The following is a 10,373-nucleotide window of genomic DNA, read 5'->3' on the forward strand; positions in this document are numbered from 1 at the left end:
ATCAATGTCTAAATCTGCAACTATTGATCGGGAAATACACAGTTGCTAAGAAGGGTGTACTTTTCCTGGCCTTTATGGACCTGTCCTCGGCCTTTGACCGAGTGAACAGGTCGAAATTGTGGACTATGCTCCTGACTATAGGAGTTGAAAAAATCATCGTCCACTTTCTCACAGACCTACACAGGGATCTATCTGCAACTGTGAGGTATGATCAGATGGGCAACTGTACCGAAGAAATACCTATTGTGAACGGTGTCAGACAGGGGTGTATCTTGGCGCCCCTGCTTTTTACACTTTATATTAACAAGCTGGAATCCACCCTACATGCTTCATGTAAATATATCCCTCACGCTGGGAAACGTTTGATCCCAGCACTTCTTTATGCGTATGTTGCCGCTCTCTTAGCTAGAACTGCGGTAGGATTACAATCACTTTTAACCTCCTTCGCGGTATTTATGAGATCCTTGGATCTTAGTGTAAACTTTGCCAAATCTCCTGTAATGGCTATTGGACAGAGAACTACACGGGTTAAAACCCTTTAATTGTGAGGGGAATATATTAACCAGGGTATCAATGTTCCCATATCTAGGAGTTCTATTTGATAATCAGGGCTCTTGAGGAACTCAAATTTTAGCAAAAAGTACTGTCCTGACCAGAGCAACGTCAGCTGTTTTAGGGTTTGCTCGCAAACTAGGAGCTAGACCAATGAAGGCCCTTTTACAAATATACAGAGCCAAATGTGTATCCCTTGCAATGTACGGGGCTGATCTGTGGGGTATCAGGATTGTAAAGGCCATCCAGATCAACAGCCAGTTACATTGCCCATCAGGAATGTGGAACAGGCTTTGTTGAAGATTCAGTTGCTGTGGCACCCTTGTTAAAATGGATAGTGACCTGGCTAAACCCTGAATTAAGGCTAAACCATGATATTTTGAACGATTGTATGGGACTTGACTGTGGGCATTGCATCCCCTGGCTCAAATATGTTTATAATCTATCAGTAAGGCTGGGTAGACCTGAAATATACAGCTCACCTGAAAGGTTACTGAGGGGAGATGTAAAATGGATCAAAGTAACATATCTGCGAATAGCCTCTATGGCCAGAGAAGAGAGGGAGCTGGTAAAGCCGACAGTAAGGGCCCATTAATTGAGGAAGACCACCCTGTCCATGGAACCATACCTGGATATTGTCACAAACCCAAATCACCGATTTCTATTGATTAGATTTAAATTAACTCAATTCCATTTCCGTTTAGGTGATTCGCCAGGCTGGAAGAGGTCTGAAGATCTAGGGGTTTGTTCATGTGACAATTTTTCAGGGAAGGACACTATGCACTTTATTTTTTTCTGCGAACATCTTGCCGATATTCGGAAGCGCTTTATTCTTCCAATCCTAGTCAATAAGGGCTTTGTGCAAGTTAAACCAGCTCTTCTTTACTTACAGTTATCGATGAATGTATGGGAAATTTTTAATATTGCCAACTTTCTCTCTGCGGCAGTAAGAATTATAAGGAAAAGAAGTTAAGCTCAAACTGTATACATTTTAACTCATTGCTGTGTCCTGATGTAACTTACCCAGGCTGCTTTTTCCACTGTTTTATGCATGTAAATATTTGTATATTTGTATATTTTAAATGTCTTTTATATGTAATTCATGGTCTTATATCGTCTCTGACATTAGATGTCTTTTTAGTATGCTTTTATGGTTTGCACATAAACCGAATAAAGTAAATTTGACTGACTGACAGTTCATAGCTCACTGTTCTAAGTTAGGATTTTAACTTATAAACTGCAAGTAACAAAAGGATCTCTCTGACAAAAACAGTAGCCCACTGACCTTTTTACAGTATGTGCATTTTGTGATCTGCATGGCGCATGTTCTTTGCAGCCGGCACATTAACCCTCTGAGCTACCTTTCCATGAGTCAAAACTTCCACTAGACAAAATTCTGATCTCTTTCTAGGAAGAACATTAATCACCAGAGTCAGCATGACATTTGGGTGTTGCCGAAAATTGCTGGAGGCCAGGAAGGAGGCAGCAAGCATTTTTAAAACCATAATATACTTGCAAATTTGATGCCTCCACCTAAAGTTAGCACCCGGTGCGGTCACACTGGTTGCACCGCCCTAAGATCTTGCCCTTCTCAAGGGTCCTGTCACCTCAGTGACTGTTGTTCTAGGGTGTGCTGCTTCATAGGCCTGCCCGCAAGACTGGAGGTGAACTTAAGTATGGATAGTGGTGGACAAGCCTTGAAGGTTAACCTACACTTGTCATGTTAGGGTCCACCTGCTGGTGCGAAGACACCAGGACTTCTAAGGTCTTGCGAAGCCTTCTAAGGTCTAGCATGTGATTGTGTTCTCTCAGGAGAGTGGTCTGGTGGGCTGGTTATTAAGGCTGAACCTGGTTCCCAGTTCCAAATTCAGCAGCTCTGACCATAGTGCCACATCCTCTCCCCACTGAACACCGTACTGCCACACTGAGAAAAACTCCCACTGTCTTCAACTACAACCAAATTGTTGCCCGCTATAAACACCTGGATGCGGCTCAATTTAAATTACGCACTAGACAAGAGCAATATGCGGCCTACAAAAAAAAATGTAACAACATCCTGGAAAAAGCAAACACTTATAGGGAATGCAAATTTTAGCAAACTATGGGAAATGTAAGCAGGAACAACATGGTTACCTTAATGCTTTTACACTCATTATTCAGAAATCAGTGAGTGCTTTTGTATGAAAAGTTAAGGACACAACTACAGGCCCCTGAATGGACCCATTTCAATGGCCATTGCTTATATCCTTACAAAACGTAAGCAGTATGGAAAAAAGACCACATCCCTGGACGCGGAACCGCAGCACACATTTTGTTTTCCAATCCACACATTGCAGTACCTCCAGGATAGGTGCACTAGTTCCAAGTCCAGGGAAAACAAAGACAAGAAAACAAAAATAGCGCTTCACTGGCAAACTCTGTAAAAGTGGCGCTACTGTGTTTAAGTGTGAATAAAATCAGTTTGGCCAGTTTGCTACCACTCTGTCTTACTTTCTTTAGTTATTTATCTATTTTTCATATTTTTAGCCTTTTATTACCATTGCTGCACTTTGGAATTAAAATGTCAGAAAAATACGGCATTTCCAGCAAAAGCATCTTTCTTATTTGGATCCATTTCACATGGAAGCAAATAAAAGAAAGGAGAGGAAAGATAGTGAGAACCCTGTCTTGAAGTCACGGTTTTCATGGGCGTCCGCAGGGCAGGCAAGGAGGGTCGCTCCAGGGGGGGCAAGCACCCCTCCTTGCCCCCCCCTGCGGACGCCCATGGTCACAGGGTGACACATTGCTGATTGCATTCAAGGTGGTGGTGATACAACAACAAGGACGCACACATTAGTTACTTCCTTGTCCGGTTCAGTACAGCACCACGCCCAGAGCCCCGGGCGATTGTTCACACCCTTAGGCTTCATTGGCATACGCCAGGCCAGCCCACTCCATTCACACTCACAGGGGGGGATGACAAAGCTACATGTGCCAGGTCTTCCCAGTAGTGGTTTGCAGATCACAGGTCTAGTCGTCAGCATGCCACAGCCACTCCCTCACGGCTGGTTTACACCCACACCACACCCATCCAGCACACGTGTCACAGGACATGTGACACTGCCAATAAAAAGGGCCAGGCGCACATGCTCACCACCATTTCCACTCTCCATCTGGGTGTATCTGTGTGGTGTAAATGTAGGCATGAGGGCCTAGGGCCCTGCAACATCACATTCCCCAGGGCCGGTGGTGACATGCTGTTGTCCGCACCATGATACTCAATCATAGAGGGCCCATGACTTGCGGGGCACAGACTTGGTGGCACTGGATACACTGCGGCCGGCACAGGCAACCGCCACTGGACGGTGACTTTCGGTGCACTGAGGTAGAGGCACCTTAAGTGCTGAGCGGGTATGCAGCCTGCGATGATGCCCCTTACTGGCAATCCAGACTGGTCATGATCATTGTGAGCCCTGCTAGACCGCAGGGTAGGCCTGAGCCAGAGGGCAGTGCTGGCCTACCGCTACGTGGCGTTGCCTCACGGGTCACCGAGTTAGTGACACCTCAAGGGCTGAGTGGGTGTGCAGCCTGCGATGATGCCGTGTGCACTGGTATGTTCTCTGCCATTTATGTAGCTGGACTGTGTTTTAGATTAGGAATCTGTTTCAGATGTGGGACCTGGTGAACTGCACTACATACCGGCACGATGTTGGAGACACACCAGTGGCAGCAGGTGAGCAGTGAGACCTGGGTGCACAGTGTCGGCACCCTCTCTCCCTGTCCCTCTCTTCTTTACGTCTTTCTCTCTCCCTCCCTCTCTTTCCGTCTTTCTCTCTCCCTCCCTCTCTTCCCGTCTTTCTCTTTTCCTCACTCTCTTTCCATCTTTCTCTCTCTCTCTCTCTCTCTCTCTTTCTCTCTCTCTTTCTCTCTTCTTCGCTCTCTCTTTGTCCTTTGATGAGCGCGTGACACACCTTCTTATCTGGATTTTTGTCTTGCAGGCTGTGATAATTTGTGGTAATTTGAAGGTGAATGTGTGATGATCATTTTTGTAACAACACATGCATGTTTCCTGTTGTGATTGTGCGACATCAGGCGGATTCTTTGGTACATGATTTTGTGAAGTTGATGTGACGTGTCTTTGCTGGGGGGTGGTTTGCTGGGAGTGGGTGCCTGGGGTGGCCCTTGGGGTGGTGACCTTGGGTGTTGTGGCCCTGTTGAGGGTCCGAGCTGCATGATCAGTAGCTCCATGGCATCTGTTGATCTTCTGGTGTGGCTTTGGGCTGGGCTCCCTTTCCTGGTGCAGGCTGTCGCCCGACTTTACACCAGTTCAGAGCAGGTGTTAATTTCCTGCTGCTAACGTGCCTTATCGCCTGTTTTGGGTTCTTATCGTTGATCTGGCTGGTCATTGAGAATGTTGCAGAGTGGTGTTGTCGCTGCTTTTTGCATGGGAACGCCTACTCTGCATCTCATTTGCGATAGTTGCCGGGGTCATATGTGACGATGTTTTTTGTGACTGCTATTGCAGATAAACTTATCGCCAATTTGGCTGTGATAAAGTGCTGTTAACTCGCAATAATTCCTTCAGAATAAGCCCCTTAGAGTCTTTGCATTTTTACATATCCCCTCAGGGAATCTTTTGAATTCTTTTTTGGCAGAGTTTAATTTAGCTCCTACCTCCGCCCCTGTCTATGCAACCCACAGAAGGACATATTCCCACCTTTACAGGCCGACGTGCTAACAATGTGGTTTAATTATTTAAGCAATTTGTAGAGCGTGCAAATACCCGTGGGTGTCTCTGCGCTGAGGATGGTAGAGGTAGTAGTGAAGTGGAGTGCTGATCATTGGATGAAGAGCCAGGTCTTTATTAGCTTCCTGAAAGCCGGCAGTGATGGGCATGATTTAATTTGCTTTGGGAGGGTGTTCTACAGTCTGGCCGTGGCGATAGTGAATCTTTTGTCTACCCAGGAGACCTTGTTTGTATGTGGGATCATAAGGAGATTGGCGGGTAAGGATCGTAGGTTTCTGCTAGGTACGTGGGCGCAAAAGGCTCTTTTTAGAAAATTTGGACCTGTGTTGTGAATGGCCTTGAAAGCTATGCATAGAGCCTTGAATTTAATGCGACTTGTGACTGGAAGCCAGTGCAGGTTTCGGACCACTAGGGAGATGGATTTGTACTTGGGGGTACCTGTAATTATCCTTGCAGCGGCATTTTGTATCATCTGTAATTTATTGGTGACCTTTTTCTGGGCATTCAGGAGCAGGCCATTGCAATAGTCCACTTCAGACATAACAAGGGTACTTATCAGGGTTTTTCCTTCGCTAGGTGGAAGGAAAGGTAGCAGTTTCTTACTCATTCTTAGAGTGTAGAAGGAGGACGAGATGATAGCATTGGCATGGGCTGAGAAAGTAAATTTATTGTCAAACATGACACCCAACTTTCTGTACTGGGATGGGAGGGCCCAAGGCAGTGGGCCTCCAAGTGGGGGACCATGTTGGGTGTAGATTGCCAAAAATCATAACCTATTTTTTCGAAGTTAAATTTTAGGCAGTTTTTGGCCATCCAGGAGCTGATGGCAAGCATACCAAATAGGGTCGGACTCAAGGGTGATCCCTGTGGCACACCACATGGGAGCGTAAAAGACGGGGAGTTATATTCGCCGAGACTCACTAGCTGGGAGCGGTTGGCCAGGAATGACGCAGGTAAATCTTTGGCTTTGAGTTTAATGCCCATATTTGAGACACGGTCGATCAGAGTGGCATGATCGTCTGTGTCGAAAGCAGCTGACACACTAGTGTAGTTTACTACCGCTGAATGTCTTCCCCTTTGATTGATTTTTTATTAAAGTTTGATGTTTCTTGGGGCACATTGAATGATCACATCTCTTTGACAGCTTCTTTCCATTGGGCCCCTATTCATGATTTTCCAGTGCACTTAGTCACGCTCAGCAAGTGTTTGACATTTTTTCCACAGAGATCTATTTAGGTTTTTCAACATCAAGTTTGATTTGTGTTTAAATTTCAATTCCCTTGACACTGTTACTCTGAACAATGCATTCTAAATTAACAAGTAATGGCAAAGTGTATGGCTTAATAAATGGTTTGCCGCTAAATGTTCTAGGGATCATCATGTCCTGATGGAGACTGTGAATGCTGTTACCAGAGATCACAGGTGGGTTGCCTACTGTTGCATCTCCTATAAGAGCATTTTGGAGGATAGCAAGAGCTTGCTGTGAGAGGAGGTCTAGGAACAGCTGTTGATTGCTATTTATTCACATGACAGCTTCAAATTCTGGGAAATTCTTCTGTGGAACCTGCCCTACTGTCCCCCATCTCACCTGAGGCTTGGGTTGAACACTTTATAATGCGTCCGATCTTTTACCTGCTGTCTGGGAGAATGCCTTTTCTAAGAAATTTATTACTTTCTCTTATGAGCAGGTTTGCAATGCTATCCAAGTGTTACCCCCGAACAAGGCCTCCGGTTCTGTTGGTGTCCTGTTTGAGGTTTATAAGTCTAAACTTGAGCTCTTGGCTCCCTCTATTAACTCTACACTTAACTTCTGCTGTGAAATTGCCCATCCCTCAAACCTGGTTCACTTCTGTGATTGTCCCTGGGTAGATCTTTAAAGTCAGAAGAAAGTTAAATTGATATTATTGTTTTGAGGATCTCTGTTTCATCGCGAAGTTTGCAGTAAGACAATGCATCATTGGTTTTTGTAGTGAAATCAGGGAGAGCATCTTTTTAAGGCACAAAGATGAGACTAGATTTGGCCTTTAATTAATATTTTTTCATATAATTATTTTTACTGAAGTTTCCTTAGATTGTACATTACAAATTAGTAATAATCCACAAGTGAGCAGGCAGATTCCACATTTGTTCATCTTAAACTACAACTTAAAGCATCAAAACCTGTTTGCCTCCACCCACTTCCCCAAAATCCAACAGCAGCCCATATGCAGTTTCCCAGTAGTGAGTCACAGCTCTTTTAGCCACTGCCAGGCCGAGGCCACAGAATATTAGTCGGCCCGGGGCAGGTCATATCATTGGGAATACCCAAAAGAAGGAACTTCGGGTCCAGAGGGAGGGGTAACAATAATATGCCACTGGGTTCTCTCATAGTAACATTCTAATAAGATTGTATGTGGGGACACCTCCAGATAGCGTGGAAAAATGAGCCCACTGGATCTTAGGTAATGGGGCGTCGGGCCCTGCCCATGGTATGGATGCGACACAGATCATAATAAATACAATGGAATATCTTGAACTGTACCAATCGGAGCCGCGCCTTTATTGCCACTTAACCCAGGATGCATTGGTGCTGCCTCCCAGTCTATATCATCCATGTCTCCCACATCTGTCTCCCATAATTCCTGTAGGCTCTTTAGGGGATCTGGATTATTGTTTATGGGGGTTCTATAAGTGAAGGAGATCACTCCCTGTCCCAGTTCCTCCATCAGCAGCTTCCCTTCTAAGGGCACGAACTGTGGAATATCTTCACCCGGTAGCATTTACACCTGCCAGGCATGCCCCACTTGTGCATAATTTAGGAATAGATTGCTATGTGAAGGAAACATCACCATAACACCATTTTGTTGATGTAGCCCAATTTGGAAAGTCCTATCATATCCCAGGTCCGAAAACCCCTCAACGTACTCAACTCAAGCAGCCATCTCCCTTCCCATAGTGGCATTTCACTAGTGGGTTTACTGTACCATCCAATAGACCTCGTAGCTTTAGCCAAGTCCGCGATCGCCACTCGCATGGCTGTCAAGAGGCAGTAGGTCTCATGCACATCATACAGGTAATGGAAGTAGGACTTCAGAGTCTACTGGGACCGTTCCATACAAAAAGTGGAATGATTGTGGGTGGCATAAATTCAGTTGGTAACGTTAATAAGGTGGGCTGCCCAGTAGCATGCACATATGCCCAGCAGAGCAATTCCACTGTTATATTGGTTGTGTTGGAGAGTGGAGCAAATCACTATCTATTGTGGAGAAAATCTCCAGCGAGATCAGACAATATGTATGTTGAAGGGCATATAAGAGCTTAGGCAATGATATCATTTTAAACATGGCAGCCCTCCCTAACAAAGGAAGGGGCAAACCTTGCAACCTCTCCATCTCTTCATGACAAGTTCATATGACTGTGCCTAAGTTGTGTTCAAAGCATGCCTCTCTCTGCAGGAATATCCACAGATGTTTGAACCCCAGAGTGGTGTGTGTCAGGCAATGTGGGTGGGGGGGGACAAGAGAATGGGCTTGTGGGAGAAAGAGTATGGACTTATCTCAATTAATGCAGTAACCTGAGTAGCAGCCGTATTCTTTGAGTGTCTGAATAAGTGATGGGAGAGACTGGGCTGGAACAGTGACATATAGTAGGATGTCGTCCGCGAATAGTGAAATCTTTTCTTCAATGATAGTCTCAACTGAAACGCAGAAGCCTTGAATCCCTGAGGGATCATGGATCCTGCATGCTGGAATTCTATAATGAGAGCAATAAGAGAGGGGACATGGGGCATCCCTGCCTCATACCACTCTTTATTGGAACATCAAGAGATTTTACTCCATTAACTCTTATAGAAGCCACCGGGGAATTGATATAACAGTCTGACCCGTTTTCTGAGGCGGGGGCAAAATCTGAATCTATCCAGTGTATGTTCCAGAAATGGCAAGTGTACTGCATTGAATACTTTTTCAGCGTCAATTGATACTAGAACATGTATTTCTGGGTGGTCTTTTATTGCGTTTATCTAATTATGTGTACAATGTAAAGTGTGTCTAGTGGATCTCCCTGGCTTGAAGCTGGATTGATCATTGTATATTAAGGGTGTGATAAATTGTATAAGTCTTGTGGCTAAGATTGTGGCTAGCATTTCCTCTAAGGATATCATGGCCTTTAATACTTCCCTATCAGCGTTACTCAAGATGGGGATGGTAATCGCATCAAGGTATGCTCTTATCTGGGGTGACGGCTTCAATTGTCGGGCTCTATATAAATCTTCATAGTAACTATCAAAAGCTTCTGCGATTACAATGTCTGATGCTATGATCTTCCCCCAGGGCCTCACTATACTGTGAACCCATCTTGCCTCCATCTCTTTCCTTCCCATCCAGGCAAGCAGTCTACTCGCTTAGTCGCCGGCTTGCTATCATCTGTGGAGGGTTTCTAACAGTTAATTCTTGGCAGTTTCCTGTGCCGAGGCACAATATTTTTCCCACGCAAGTGCCAATTGTCGCAAGGCCAAGGGATCAGGCTTGGAGCCCAAAGTTCCTTTGAGGGCCAGGAGCTGTCTTTGTAACTGCTCCAATGAACTGAATGCTCCCTTCATCTTCTGAGCATTTAGATTCTGTGCTCTATCTTGAAGGACCATTTTATAACCCTCCCAAACACTATTTAGAAGTAACTGTTCCCTCCTTTTCTTTAAAGTATAACTCACTGCCTCTCCTGAGGCCAGGCACTTCCTTGTGATCTCAAAGATCCCAGGTATTCATTTTCTACCCAGTCCCATTTTTAGTCTCGCTACCTATCCGTATCAACAGGGATGAATGATCTGAGAGGCCCTGGGCCAAATAAACTGCTTTTAGCTCTTGATCCCCTAGAACCTCCCAGCACACCATGCCACCCCACAAGGACCCCCGCGAGTGACACCCTCTATCATAGAATGGTACAATTACTCAACAGGGGTGTCTGAGAGTCCTGTAGCCTACTACCCCCACCCACAAACTCAATTCCCCCCTTCCCCCAACAGTAACAACAGGTTCAACTGTCCCTGTGAACAGTGAGCCCAGAGGTTATAATCAATGGGCCTGATTTACAATAGTAATCTGAGACAAAATCCTAACTT

The sequence above is a fragment of the Lissotriton helveticus genome, chromosome 4_1 (genome assembly GCF_964261635.1).
Source record: "Lissotriton helveticus chromosome 4_1, aLisHel1.1, whole genome shotgun sequence".
Taxonomy (NCBI): domain Eukaryota; kingdom Metazoa; phylum Chordata; class Amphibia; order Caudata; family Salamandridae; genus Lissotriton; species Lissotriton helveticus.